Genomic DNA, 15,361 nt, shown 5'->3' on the forward strand with positions numbered 1-15,361 from the left:
CTCTAGAAGCACACATTTGTATGGAGAATCCCGCGTTGACCTTTCGTCTTAATAATTTTAGGTAAAGGATTTTTTTTATTGCACAAGTTAGCCCTTGACTGCAATCTCACCTGGTTGTATGTGATGATGCAGTATGGCAGTTATGATTAACTCTGAATCCCCGTCACGCCGGCACGTCTTAGCCGGTAGGGCGGTAACTAGCCACGGTCGAAGCCTCCCACCAGACAAAATATCTTCAGCAAACTTGCATGCCTGAGAGCTTACAAAAATGTTATCAATGATCAAGTGTGATTTGTCAAGTCCACGAACCCGCATTTGGTTAAAGTAAACGAAGGCGTAAAATCCTTTTTCTTTCTGGGTGCCTTATATTATTAGATCGGTAACGGGTTTTAATGATGATGACAAGATAGGCCTTGACTGTAATTTTAACTATTGGTAAATAATGCAGCAGTCTAAGATGTCAGCCGGCTGAACTGTTGGGGTATGGAAGTTATATTAAACCCATACTTAAAAGTCATCGTTTTCTAAGCGTATGACATTGGAACGATAAATATATAATTTTGGCAGTACGTCTTTGTTGGTACGGTGATAACAAGCATTGGCTTAAGCGTCACATAAATAAGATGATGATGATAAATTATTACTTCTGAATACTATGAGCTTCACAAGAAGGCTATGAGTCACTTAGCGTGCGATGGAGAGAGCTACGCTAGGAGTATCTCTAAGTGATCAAATCAGAAATGAGGAGATCCGTGGAAGAAATAGAGTTACCGACATAGCTCAACAATTACAAACGCGAAACTGAAGTGGGAATAGGCAGGGCACATACCTCGGAGAACCGATAGACGTTGGAGTATTTAGGTGTTGGAATGGCGACCCCGCACCGGAAAACGCAGCGTAGATCAGCCACGAACGAAGTGGACAGACGACATCAGCACGGCTAGCATGGGCAGGAGACAATAATATCCCCGGGAAAAGGATAAAAATGTTTCTTCTCCCACAGCTTTATCAACTCTCGGAGCACTGGCGCACAATTGGAAATAATACCCAAATAATATTATATGTGTAATAAGCAGCGGTAAACTTCTACTATACCATATGCTTGCGCTTTAGAAGGTGGATCCGTTAATTATATACCTTGTCAGGGGATATAATCGGGCGATATAATTTTTGTCTCCTGCCTGAGCTATCCCTGCAGGCGAGTCACTTGGTGCCAGTGGAGGCAAGCGAAGCGGAACCGTGGATTGTGAAACTCCCTACAAAAGACCTATGGCTAACAGTGGACGTCAATTGGTTGAATTGAGGATGATGATGATGAATACAGGTTTGCGTGTTCCATAATCCGAACGTGTTAACCGGCTAAGTTAGATCCCTAACTACCCACCAGCTAGTTACTATTAATATACTTCTTGTTAAGTAGCGTAGCGTTACCCGTTTTAGATTTCCACGCAACATTGTACTTACCCAAACGCAGAAGCCATAGAAATGCTAAAGATTTCTATGGCAAAAGCGCTCTGCGGATACCAGATGCCAGTACATTCTCTATCGGTAACCGATAGGAAAGGTACTAGCGTATAGTGACAAAATGGCTAGCTTTGTTTTAGGTAAAGAATCAGCCTGACTGTTCAACACGATAATGAATCCAGTATTCATTGGGGTATGCCAATAGCACATAGCTTGGATAGTAAGTAAGGCATCAGTTACGTATACTTTTTTAATCATCATTAATAAATGCAACAAACAAATTGTACTTGTGTTCAGCTCAAGAACCTTTGGATAAGAAAATAAATTGGAGATAAATGTATGTTCATTTTAAGTGACATAGTTGATAATGTGTCTTTGGTCTCCAGCTAACTTAAAAAGTAGTTTAAAAATTAACTTCTTGATAAATAATCGATTTGTATTATAATCTTCAACAGGTGGGATTTCAACCTAACGCTTTGGATATCAATCCGCTTTCTAAACCTCTGAAGTCACCGAGTATTTATATCCTCTTTGACTAAGGTAGAAAAGAAATCAATTCGCAACAAATCCCCAGTATGACCATACACTTATCATTAAACGTAGTAAGTAGTAATAGTAATACTTATGTTTACATTTCCTTATCACTAACCTTCTACTTAGGTACAAATAATACGTAAGCATGTAAATACATCAACATTCTATATCAAATTGCATAAAACTACAAATCTGTTAAGTATATATAAAAAAAACTTACCAAATTGTAGAATGCAAATTCGTTATTCAAATTACACACAGGCCACAGCACAGAACTCCATCTATTATTTTTTTAATCACAATCTTTCTATCTGTACGACTGACTAGGCTGTATGGTCATCGATCTTTGCCCGACCCACAGGAGATAAATTGGTAAACAACAAACATTATTATTCAAAATTCAAACACAATTCACATAAATCTGAATATTTATTATTAATATTTTGGCGTATCGAAACACTTCAAAACATTTCTATTAAGTTCGAGTAGTAACGTCAAAACCACGTTATCAGTCCTAAAATGCGTTTCCACATACATAAGCATCTTCTTTCCTGAGCAAAAACAGGATTTTTTTACGGAAAATTTGAGGAGCGTAGATAAGAATCGCACGCCCGCTCACGACCGTGGTTCGATGGAAACTGAACTGAATTTTTTTACTGAAGCTAAACCGAGCTCTATGTGGAAGAGCTTTCAGCAAATCTATAAGAGAAAGTACACAATATTGCTGTCCTCTTTTAACTCGTTGCGTTCGTCAATCACCTATCCCTTTCATTTCGTCCTGGCTACTTAACAAGGGTATATCCACATATATCAAGTTCAGGGTTTTCCGGGTTCCGGGACACCGGAATCGTAAAATCTTTCAGGGACGTGGTGTGAAAGTTCAATTTTCTATAATATACCTACGAAGACCACACAAATCTATGTGGTGTACTTTTTTTGCCTTGGTCTTTGATAAGTTCGAGTACTTATCGCGTTCGATTCCCAGGCCACAAATTATTTTTGTATTGGGTTTTATGTTCGGGTAAAATCATTAGGTACCAGCATGGAATTGGTCCGTTTGAGCACGTTGAGCCGTAGATCATCCCGGTTATGATTCCAAAGTAGGATGATAATAATCGTTAAAGTCTTATTGGAGCTGCGTGGTGGATCTTAGATGCTTAAAACCGTCTCTCCTATAAGACTGGAGATCTATGCATATCTGTGGAATTATGCTTCAGACGCTTGAATAATTTAACTAAGTAAATAAACGTTTCAGCTAAGTTACGAATCCCAAAGTGATAGAGTCTGATTAGAACGTGGATTTTTTTACACCCCTGACTAAACCCTGTAGGAACGCTGACCATAATGTCTGCATAGACCTCAAACTCAATAAAAGCGGTCAAGAGCAAGTTGAACTCGACTGGAGAGGGTTCCGTGCAAAGTTGACGGCCCAAAACAGTATAGAGCGTTGAACTAATCACGAGTAGTTGGTAAATTAAATTTATTGTTGAACCAATTGATCAAAATCCACCAATTCATCTATAATTGAATCGTAAATATTAGTCTCTCCAAATTTAAAAATAAAAAGACGGAACCTTAACAATGAGAAGAAGAAAATAATAGTATCTGTATTTGTTTTATTGTGGTACACATTTTGTGATACAATTATATTTGAAACTCCACTAATTCATTATTATACTTAAATTAGAATAGAACTAAAAAAAATGCCATGTAGTTTAATACAAAACTTGTATAAAAAAATCAAACAGAATTTAATCATCACATGCATGTCAAATTAGAATGATCTTGAATGAATGAACATACTTTTATTTCACACCACAAATAGTAGGTACATCAAAAAGAATAGTATAACAAAACAACGTATAAAATTTGGCGGCCTTATCGCTTCACTGCGATTTTATCATTATCAACGATGCTTTCCTTCACTATAAAAACAACAATATTTGTTGCTTAAATTAAAAGCGCACATAACTCTGAAGAGTTATGGGCGCCTGATCGAAGAGAGATCGAGATCTAACTCGGTTCCCCCGAAAGGGAAGCCGAACCCTTACCCAATGGGCTATCACCGCTAATGTTAACAATATTAAATTGTGAGTCATCTGGGGTCTATATGCTTTTTGGAAGATCTGTGTAGTGTGGCGTGTAATGATTGAAGAAACTATATTTTGTGTTTTGAATTAAAGCAAATAGGTATAGCTAAATGTTGTGTTAGCCCAGTGTTTAGGACTTAGGCTTCAAATCAAAGTCAAATATTTCTTTATTAAAATAGTCACAAAGTTGGCACTTTTGATTCGTATGTACAATACAGGTAAAATATGACAAAAGCGAGTTGATTGTGATAAATACATTTCAAACGCAAGGCGCGTTTGAAATGTATTTATCACAATCCAGGTTTAAGAAGAAGCCTACAACAAACTTAGCTGGTTGTTTTTTTTTGTTATCACCATCTCACACTGTCATTTTAAACTATTATAGTAAAAACATGGTTAAACGTAGTCCATAATACTATAATAGGACGAATTTTTCTATAAGCTTACGTTTAATACAAACTTTGAACTTTTCAAGAGACATCTCCAAGATAACAACTGGTAATTTATTGTAAAATTGTATACAACTTCCTTTAAATGAATTACTTATTTTTTGTAGTCTTGTATATTGCACTGCAAGTTTATTGTTGCTTCTATTGTTCAAATTATTGCAGTCACATTTTCTCTTAAATTAAGATACATTATTGTGAACATACATTAAATTCTCAACTATGTATTGGCTAGAAACTGTCATTATCTTAACATCTTTAAATTTATCTCTCAATGTGTCTAATGTGTGTGTAACTGATAACTCTCTCTTCACTGGGTCGAGTTCTAATGCCAGCGCGCATCTCTAACTTTTCTAAGTTAAGTAATAAAAATATTACTTGCGTCAACGGTGAATGAAAACATCGTGAGGAAACAGCACTTCTCATTTTTATACAAGCGTTTCGTCACAAGTCCTAGCTGAAGAATTGTAGACAAATCTGAACTTTATACAACAGGAATATGATTTTGCTGATTATAATATATAGATAAGTATTTTGATACTCAGAAAAAGTTTGTGCGTGTTACCGTTATATTAGGTATAGAGTGTCGCAATCGTCAGAAAATTTATTAATAATTTATTTACTACTTTTGTAATAAATAATTTATTTATTAATAACGTTTATTTATTACTTTTGTAATAAGTAAACGTTATACAGGATGTTTGGTGCATCGTGTGCCAAATCGAATCTGATGATTGGAGGGGTCTTTGGCTATCTCTTCAGCCCTCGTAAAAAAATCTTGCTCAAACGGTTTTTTTTATACTGATTTTAAATTGTTTTTTTAAAAATTGTAAAAATTCTACATTTAAATTTTAATAAAAAATAAAGTTGTTAAGTATTAATTAATTTTCTTTTTAATCTTTAATTTGTAACGTTTTACGCTTCTTTTGAAACTAGAATTACACGCCAGCAACATCTAGTTTTTGTTTTACAGCCCCGCAAAGTTTTTTTTACGTAAAAAAATAAGCTTGAACGTCAACTTTCGGTTTTAATAAAAAAAAAACTAAAAGTGATCATGTTCTTCCAATTTTTTTAAAACATCTCTGGACTGTCCCCTTTCTAATGGTGTGCAATATGCCATGAAAAGTAATTAGTAACATCACTAATTTTCAAATTTTCTAAACTTAGTCACAATTTTCTAATATTCAACAGATGAAAGAAAAACAAGTTTTTGCGTAAATAAAACTCACAAGCAGGTAAAATTTTTAAATTTCGTAGGTTTTACTTGAAATAAAAATAATACATTGCATTTGAAACATTTATTTCATAATTTTTACAAATTCTGCTCAAATTGTTCACCCCTGTTTCGAATGCAGGCCCGACATCTTTGACGTATTGTTACAGTTGTAGTCCGAAGCCGTATTTCGTTCTTAATTGTACCGAAGGCCGCTTCTATGCGTTGTATTAGTACCTCCCTCGTTGGGACTTCTGTGGCGTATACTAGCTCTTTGGCACGTCCCCAGACATAAAAATCTAACGGAGTTAAGTCTGGGGAACGTGGAGGCCATGCAATAGGCCCATCGCGCCCAATCCACGAATTGGGGAACACATTATCGAGGTATTCCCTCACAGTTAAACGCCAATGCGCGGGACAGCCGTCATTTTGAAATACTATGGGCACATCTTCATTAAACACGGGCACCTCGGCCAATAATTCCGGCAGATCATTTTGCAGGAACTCTAAATAATTATCGCCATTTAAGTTATCAGGCAGGTAGTGCGGTCCAATTACCTGATTCCCAATCACTCCTGCCCAAACGTTCACACTAAACCGTCTTTGAAAAGATTGCTGTCTTTTGGCATGTGGGTTTTGCCGTTTCGGTGCCCAATGGTGTAAATTGTGCAAGTTAAGAATCCCTTCTCTGGTAAATTTGGATTCGTCAGTCCACAGTATTCTTTTTAAAAAATCAGGATTATCCACATCTGTGTGTAACAAAAACCGACAAAAGTGCATTCGTCTGTCAAAGTCGCCACCCTCAAGACCTGCAACAACCAAAAATCTTTTTAATTCCCCTTGAGCAGTAATTAATTGCACTAGAAGATTATGGATACCTGCTAAACAAAGGCAACGTCAAACAAAGGTTTTAAATTACGTACCTTGAACCGGAGTCTCGTGGAATGGATATTTTTCGTTTTGTCGAAGGACTTTCCACACTTTCCATATTGAAATATCAAGTTGTGCCGCCACATATCTAATGCTTCTTGTGTCGTCTTCCTCAAAAAGTGCCAGTATTCTCTCGTCCACTTCAACATTATGTCGCACAACATGTCCCCTTGGTTCATGAAAATTGACACTCCCAGTCTCGCGTAAACGTCGGTATGTGTCTTGGAAGACTCTGCGGCCAGGTAATCGTCGACCAGGAAAGCGTTCCTGGTAAAGTCGTTGCGCTGCACGAGCGACACCACGGGCTGCACCATAAACCATTATGATGTCCGCATATTCCTCGTTAGAGTATGTCGTCATTGCAACAACAAAAAAGTCAACAAAGTTTAACAATAACACCAAAAGTAAATAAAACGTAACAAAAAACAACAAAACTTAACGAAAACTAAATAAAAGAATCGTGGAGTACAGTAAGCTAGCACACACGTTAGGCAGCAGAGGCAGTGATGTCTCGACTAAAAAATAAGATGGCCGCCGTGTCGACGCGACGCGGGGCCCGTTCGCGATTGGTTCAAACAGGTTTGCACTATGCAAGAAAGGAATAGAAGATAGATTTCGCTTCACTAGAGTGAAAAAACTATTTTTGCCTGTTTAAACGAACAACGGGCGTATAACTTTATGAAAGAGACAGAAAATGTCATCTGCCTTGTGAATTGTGAGTGTTATTTACGCAAACCCTTGTTTTTCTTTCACCTGTTGAATATTAGAAAATTGCGACCAAGTTTAGAAAATTTGAAAATTAGTGATGTTACTAATTACTTTTCATGGCATATTGCACACCATTAGAAAGGGGACAGTCCAGAGATGTTTTAAAAAAATTGGAAGAACATGATCACTTTTAGTTTTTTTTTTATTAAAACCGAAAGTTGACGTTCAAGCTTATTTTTTTACGTAAAAAAAACTTTGCGGGGCTGTAAAACAAAAACTAGATGTTGCTGGCGTGTAATTCTAGTTTCAAAAGAAGCGTAAAACGTTACAAATTAAAGATTAAAAAGAAAATTAATTAATACTTAACAACTTTATTTTTTATTAAAATTTAAATGTAGAATTTTTACAATTTTTAAAAAAACAATTTAAAATCAGTATAAAAAAAACCGTTTGAGCAAGATTTTTTTACGAGGGCTGAAGAGATAGCCAAAGACCCCTCCAATCATCAGATTCGATTTGGCACACGATGCACCAAACATCCTGTATTTTCAAAAACTTTGTAATTTTTTTTTTTTAAACTGTTCAATTTTAATTTACTTTGTTTTTCACAATTGATCCGTTTAAAAATACTGGAAATAAAGAATCCTTATTGATTATGATATTTGCCACTAGCTGGCGTATAAGTCAAGAAGCGTGGAGTATATGACATATACTTACGACCAATCCAAATTATTATTTCTAAATAGCGGAAACTACACAGACGTCTAACGTAAGCGTTACTTCCATCAGAAAAAAATCCGAGTTACTCCCTTTTCGCGCCTAAAGAATTTTACTTCAAAAACGATTCCTCGAATGCTTGCAAGCAAATCTTGTTCAAAAGGTACAGGTGGAGGCAACGTCTAATTATTCTAGATCTCGCAGAGGTCAACCTCTACGGGCGTTCTATCCCTTCGCAAGACAAGGCCAAATACCTGGGAGTAACGTTCGATACTAGAATGAGCTTCACCGCGCACATTCGCAAGGCCCGCAACAAGGCCACGAGTGTGATGGGTCGTCTCTATCCGATGATTTGCCGTAAAACCAAACTATCAATCTGTCACAAGTTGTAGTCTGGTCAAAAAAGCACTTGTTGACTAGACTATTAACCTTATATAACTTCAAATTCAAATTATTCAAATTAATTTTTTAATCTGTAACATGGAGCACATTAATTGTTTGGGGGTACATTAATTGTTTTGCGGCGGCTTGGACCACTCTACATTCAATATAAGATGATCATAACCATAACCATTCAATGTAGTAATAGCTTTAGCAGCATCACCCCTGAATTTGAAATGCACATAGGCAAATCCTTTGCATTGTCCCGTACTCTTTTCCTTTGCGAGGTACAACTTGCTTACGTCCCATACTGACATACGCTAGTATAGTATTCGCACATCGCCCTCACAGCTCTCTGCTCTTGCAAGAGCTTTCAAGTCCTACAGAATAAGTTTATGCGCCTTATATAAAGAGGTATGGCAATTATATTAAATAATAAAAATATTTCTTTAATTTCAGGCAATAGTCCCATAGAATAGATTTGTTTATAAGTATAATAATAATAGTAATAATAAATTAAACTCATACCCCTATCGGTTTGTACGAGACATCATACTGGCAACACTAAATAGCTTGGCAGCACGTCTTTGTGGGTAGCTCCCGCCAGACCAGACCAGAGCCAAAATTAAGAAATTATTAATTCCCAAATTCCTCCTGCCGGGTCTCGAACCGGGGACCTCCCACTTAAAACCGCAGCTGCACACATGCTGCGCAAGGAAGGTCGTCAAGCCAGGTGCGCCAGGGAAGATGCAATCTTTGAGATGTCTCTCAATAAGTTCAAAGGTTATAGAAAACGTAACTAAACTCATATATAAATATACTATTATTATACTAAGGATTACAAAAGCGATTATTAATTGAGTATTAATTTCTCTAAGATCAAAGTAGGACTGAGATGGTGATAGAAATCGTAGCTAAGTAATAATTAATCAATAATTAGAAAAAATATGCCTTTACAGACGTACAGAGAGACACACATAGTGCTTAAGAATAGTGATCCGTTTTTCATCGGATACAAGGATCCCTACGAGCAAGAGCCAGTATAATCTATTCTGTGACGAGCATCCAAATTATAGAATTACTTTATCATTAATCAACAGTTCTTCATTATATTCTCCTGCAGGGCTAGCACGGGCAGGAGATATAAATTATTTCCCCCGATTATATCCTCTATCAAGGGATATAATTATCTTTTCCCCTTGCCAGAGCACGGCAACAGGGGAGAGGATAAATTTATCCCCGTTTGACATTTCTCGTGGATATATATCCCCCGCCCATAGCATGGGAAAGAATGAAAGGGGAAAGACTATCCTTTTTTGACATTTGAAAGAGACAATTTTATCCCCGTCCTTAGACGTGGGTTTAAAATTCTGTTAACGAATTAAAGTCGAAAAAAACATGTCTCGTGCTTTCTGGGGCTCTTATTATTCAAGTGAAATGGAGAAATCTGAACGAAAATTACACCGGCGATCTATACGTGACGCCAGTAATCCGTTCGAATTTCCCGATGCCGAGTTCCAATATTTGTTTCGGATGGGTAAAAATTGTGTGCTGTACTCGTGCGAGGACCTTAAAGAGGCACTAACCACTAAATGCTGTCGATGGACTACCCAGTGCACATAAAAGTAAGTTGTTATTAAGTACCTAAAATCACCTTGTGCAAAGACATCATCTATATATGAACGTAGGTTTAAAAAAGCATGGCTAATCACTTTTTGTCTAGGTTCTCACATCTTTAAGGCTATTATTAGCGGACGGTAGTTATCAGCGGGGACAGGTCAAGACCATGGCTGTTGCTCAAACAACAGTCAGCAAATTACTGGAGCTATTGTCAGTATGTGAGTATATATAGGTACTTACTTCCTAATAATTCTCATTAGTAAATATAAATCCCATCCTGTTCAGAGTGCAGTGATGTGATAACTAGTTTTCACTTTATAGCTGAGTGCCTCTTGTACGTGTTGGTAAGATGGGAACTACAAGGTAAGGATAGAATAAGTGAAGAAGACCTAGCAAACCTCAACTTAGGGGATATTGTTAGGTTCACCACAGAGACTGGTAGGTTTCAGGACCCTGCCAGGACACCAGTAAAACCTGTGTCTCAAACATGGGGAATAGGGTGGAATGGTCCTTACATAGGACTGATCACCCGTCTTCCAATGGCAGACATCCCCTCATCAAATATACATATACTTACTTTAATAATAAAATTATTAGTCAGTACTTAGTACTTCAGTATAAGTACATAGCAAAGATATTCAATGCTAGGTACTTTAATTATTTTTCATTTCATTTTAGACTAATGCCAAAGTACATATTATTCCTGGGAACAGACTGCCAGGCAAATTGTGGCTAGAAGCTAGAAGTGAAGCATGGTTTGCCTGATATTCTTGGAGCCATTGACTGCACCCTCCCTTACCATTCCCAAATGGGGTGCAATACAAAAATAGGAAAGGGAGATCCACGATAGATGTTCAACTGGTAAAGACAAATTATTTAGATCTAGAGTTTTCAAAAACTTAAACAATCAAGTAAGTTAATAATTTTAAAATATGTTTTACAGTTTGTGGTGTGTGTCCATGACCAATTCATATTTATTAACTCTAAAGTAAAATATGAAAAGATACAGCTGTATTAAAGTAGAATCGGACAGTACTACATCTAATGTATGTTTTAAATAAAATATGCAAAGTTTACTTATTGTTGCCATTTACTAGTATAAAAGGGAAACAATGCAAATCAAAAAAAGTTACACACCTATATCATTATATTATACTCCTCATAATTACCTAGAAATTACATGCCTAGGATTCTGCTGCATATGTTGTATACAACTAGTCTGGTAAATTATTTATATGAATATACAAAAAACAATGTCTCATTATAATAAAATTGTTTATTTAAGGAATTAGTACAAAACCTTGGCAGTAGATACTGTATTTAGTAATGAAATATAAGAAAATACAAAAAAAAATGTCTGATAAATTATTTAACATGGCATGGGTTAATCATCACGTCCAAATTACAGTGTAGGATTGTGCATATATTTCTATTAAACATTTTATTAAAATCTTGGAGAAAATCTGAAAAAGCAAAACAAGTAGGAATTAATTTACATGTTTAAATTAATAATAATTAATAATTTAATTAATCATTGATCCTGCATTTTCACATACAATTTGCCCTACTAATTTGGGTCAACAGTATTGAGCATAATATAATTTGTATATTTCAGAACTCTAATGGAGCAAATGACAGTAAATTTTGTAAATACGAGCGAAGAACAACATCAGACATCAAATATGCATCAAACAAGATTGTTAACAGTTGCTCGACAAAAAAGAGAAAGATTTATAAATACATATTTTAATTAATAAAATTTCTAAATTAACCTTTTCATCCTTTTTAATTTATTTTTGTGTGATAAATGAGCATCCTGCATTCTTCCATCTATACCTACTCTGGAAAATAAATAAATTCTTCACTTGGTTGACTTTACAGCAACATGTATACTATGTATATGTTGCCTGTGGTGCTGCGTCCCCGTGCTGTTGCAGCTTTTTTAATGTCCTGCCACGTCTGCAAATAAAAGAAAAATTATGCAAGACTTGTTTGATGCCAACAACACTAATAAATAATTAAAATTTTTTGCACTTGCTTACTTTACCGCAAAATTGACTTAAGTGTTTCCACTGATTGACCGTCCCGTCTGGCCCATGCTCCTTCAGTAATGACTAAGATTTGCCACTGGGAGTCTGCCCTTTTGGCTCCTAAGAGTTCCTGTGAATTCCCCAGTGGCAAGGTGGTTGTGGGTTGGCATGAAATCTACCAACATTTGCAATTGTATTTTATTACTTCTTGATCTGAATAAACACAAATTTGTCAACTAATGGGCCATAGAAAAAGGCAAGCACAACTTTAAATAAAATAGTACAAGATCAATAATTTGATATGTAAACAGGATTGGATCTTGATGATTAACGTCTCTGTTTACTTTCACTGTAAAACATTCATTCATTAGGTACGCTTCTAAATCAATAGGTAGTCACTTTTTCAAACATTTTATAATAGAAGACTTACTTTTTAGCACTCATTTTATTTTCTCGAAAGGTAGGTTTTATACCACTTTGAAAAATCCAGAATAAATAATATAAACAAACAGCCGCAGACGAGGAACATTTATAGATAAAAAAAACAATAAAAAACTTAGACAACTAAAACAAAACAGAAAACGAAAAATTTATTTGTCAAAACCATGAGCACAGATTAGAATAATTAATTTGTGACATTTACCGGGGGTTCGTCTTTCCCCTATTATATCCACCGTGGATATATTGTCCACCCGTGTGCCCATGCTCGGGGGGTGGATATAAATGCGTGAGGGGATAAACGTTATATCCTTTCCCCGTGGAGAAGTGTCCCCCGCCCATGCTAGCCCTGCTGAATGCCCTTCCGGCTTCCCTTTCGTTCACCACCTATTTATTACTGACTAGCTATTGTCCGAAAAAAATAAGCTTAAACTTTCATCCCCTATATTACCACCGTTAAGGAGATATTTTCCAAAACAATTTATATAATTAGATTTTTTTTATTTAAAGCTGATAACCTGCAAGCCGATTTTCGCGTATCTAACATCAAAATATAGGACTTTCATACAAACTTTTTCACCACCTTGAAGATAATTTTTTATTTTTTGAGACAAAAGATAGCCTATGTCCTATATAATCCTTGAATAGGAGATATCCTTGCCAAGTTTCATGAAGCTCCGTTCAGCCGGGCTAGCACAGGCAGGAGACAAAAATTATATCCCCCGATTATATACCCTGACCAGGCCCAAGGGATATAATTAACCTGCTAAAGAACGGGAAGTAGCACAGAGGGCGCCGCTTTCCGTTATATTCCCTTAGTCGCCTCGTACGAAACCCGCGGGAAGAGGAGGGTTGGCGACACCTGATCTGCCGTCATCAGTAGGCACGGAATCTTGCACCGCGCGATCGCGATCGGTGAAGCTTATCGGTATCTATGTATAAAAATAAATATACTACGACAATACACACATCGCCACCTAGCCCCAAAGTAAGCGTAGCTTGTGTTATGGGTACTAAGATGACTGATGAATATTTTTATGAATAATATACATAAATACTTAGAATATAAACACCCAGACATTGAAACACATTCATGCTCATCACACAAACATTTTCCAGTTGTGGGAATCGAACCCACAGCCTTTGACTCAGAAAGGCCGACAAAATCAATTGGTAATAACAGGTATAAGTCAACCTTAAAAGATAGACATATTATGCTATCGCGGACTTTTTGTAGAACTTTTTAAGGGGTACAAATTTTTCATACATGATCTTACCTAAACTTTAACCGTTTACGCAGAGCACGCAGCGGAAGCTCTCAAACAAAAAACCCGCCGATTTCCAAATATTCTACATTGGCTCTATACTCTAAGTGGTCTTAGCGTGATGATTGGTATCTATAGGCTACCAATCATCACGCCTTCCTCGAAAAATGGGCTATCCCAGACAGAAATATTTTTTCAAATCGGACACTTTTCCTGAGATCAACGGGTTCAAGTAAACAAACAAAAAAACTCTTCAGCTTTATATATTAGTACAAGATTAACATTACGCTGTTCCCCACGGTTTCACCTGCATTAATTAATCTGCCGCGTAAACTAGTAATGATATACAACGAAATATCTTATATTATATTTCGTTGTATATCATTACTAGGGAGGTCTAGACAGACGAATAGCCTTCAAGGAAGAAGTTCGAAGTCGAACCAATGTTCAAACGTTCGCGCTGCTCCAATGCGGATTGATCGGCTTAGAGAGGAACTCAATACTATTTACAATTAGTACGAAACCAATAAAATAATTTAATCTCCGAAAGAAGATAAAATAGTTTATTAAGCGTGCCACTGCTGGGCCGTAAAAAGGTCCCCCTCGCATCATAAATTTCGTCTTAATGTCCAGCAGGGCCGGCCATCTTTTTTTTAACCGATTTAATAAAACAGGGGGTAAAGGAGATTTTACATAAACTAATATAAATGTGAAGTCAGACAGTCCGCACTTGGCCAGCGTGGTGGTTTTAATTCGGAAGTTCCAGGTCCCAGGTTCCCGGCACTTTGGGAATTTACAATTTCTGAATAGTCTGATGACTAAACTGGAGAAAATTCAGAAATTGTTGGGCGGATTCGGACGTGGCTTCGCTAGTTACCACCCTGCCGACAAAGACGTGCCGCTAAGCGATTTATCGTTCGGTACGATGCCGCGTAGAAACCGATTAGGAGTATGGGTTTAATATAACTGCCATACTCCCTAATAGGTTAGCCCACTACCATCTTAGACTCGCCTCACCCCTCAGGTGAGATCAGTCAAGGGTAGTGTGGAATAAAAAAAAAAAAACTGGCACCAGATCGTGCGCTGTTATAATGGACCGCTAATGGGCTGCTGATGTATCTTCAGCACTTTTATTTATTTATTTTATTGTACAGGAAAACTTACAGATAATAACAGAAAAAAAAAATGAAGTAAAGTAATCAAGTATAGCCAATTACAAGTTTTCACAGATAGAATTTACATAGAAAGAAAGGAAAATGCTCACACGGGAAGTATAGTTAAAAGATTTATGAATAGTGTAGTCTAAAAATAGGAGTCACCAACACTGAAAAGTTATAGCTACTTAAAATATTGTGAGAGAACTTAAAATTATTGATTAGTCCTGAACAGCAGATTTACTAATTTAAGTTAAAAGGCGCAAGTTAGTAGAAGTCTGCTTTATAAGTCCACACGATGCTGCGATAAAAAAAAACTACTGATAGATGTTGGGGTCCTATGTTTTTGGGTATCCCGACCCAAAAAATTA

At 36.5% G+C, this 15,361-nt stretch overlaps 1 protein-coding gene and 1 long non-coding RNA gene across 2 annotated transcripts in view; one reads left to right on the forward strand and one right to left on the reverse strand.

The window, feature by feature from the left end:
* The window catches only part of LOC120624941 (diacylglycerol kinase 1), a 118,094-nt gene extending 115,824 nt beyond the window's left edge, over positions 1-2,270 (reverse strand). Inside the window, exon 1 of the mRNA XM_039891775.1 lies at positions 2,219-2,270. The gene's annotated coding sequence lies outside the window, so the exon portion shown is untranslated. The remainder of the gene's footprint in view (positions 1-2,218) is intronic.
* Positions 2,271-10,269: 7,999 nt separating this feature from the next.
* LOC120625385 lies at positions 10,270-11,772 on the forward strand. Its single transcript, XR_005658799.1, has 3 exons — positions 10,270-10,321; positions 10,782-11,014; positions 11,719-11,772. It is a non-coding gene; the product is annotated as an uncharacterized LOC120625385 (long non-coding RNA).
* Positions 11,773-15,361: the final 3,589 nt, after the last annotated feature.

Source organism: Pararge aegeria, chromosome 7 (assembly GCF_905163445.1).
Source record: "Pararge aegeria chromosome 7, ilParAegt1.1, whole genome shotgun sequence".
Classification (NCBI taxonomy): domain Eukaryota; kingdom Metazoa; phylum Arthropoda; class Insecta; order Lepidoptera; family Nymphalidae; genus Pararge; species Pararge aegeria.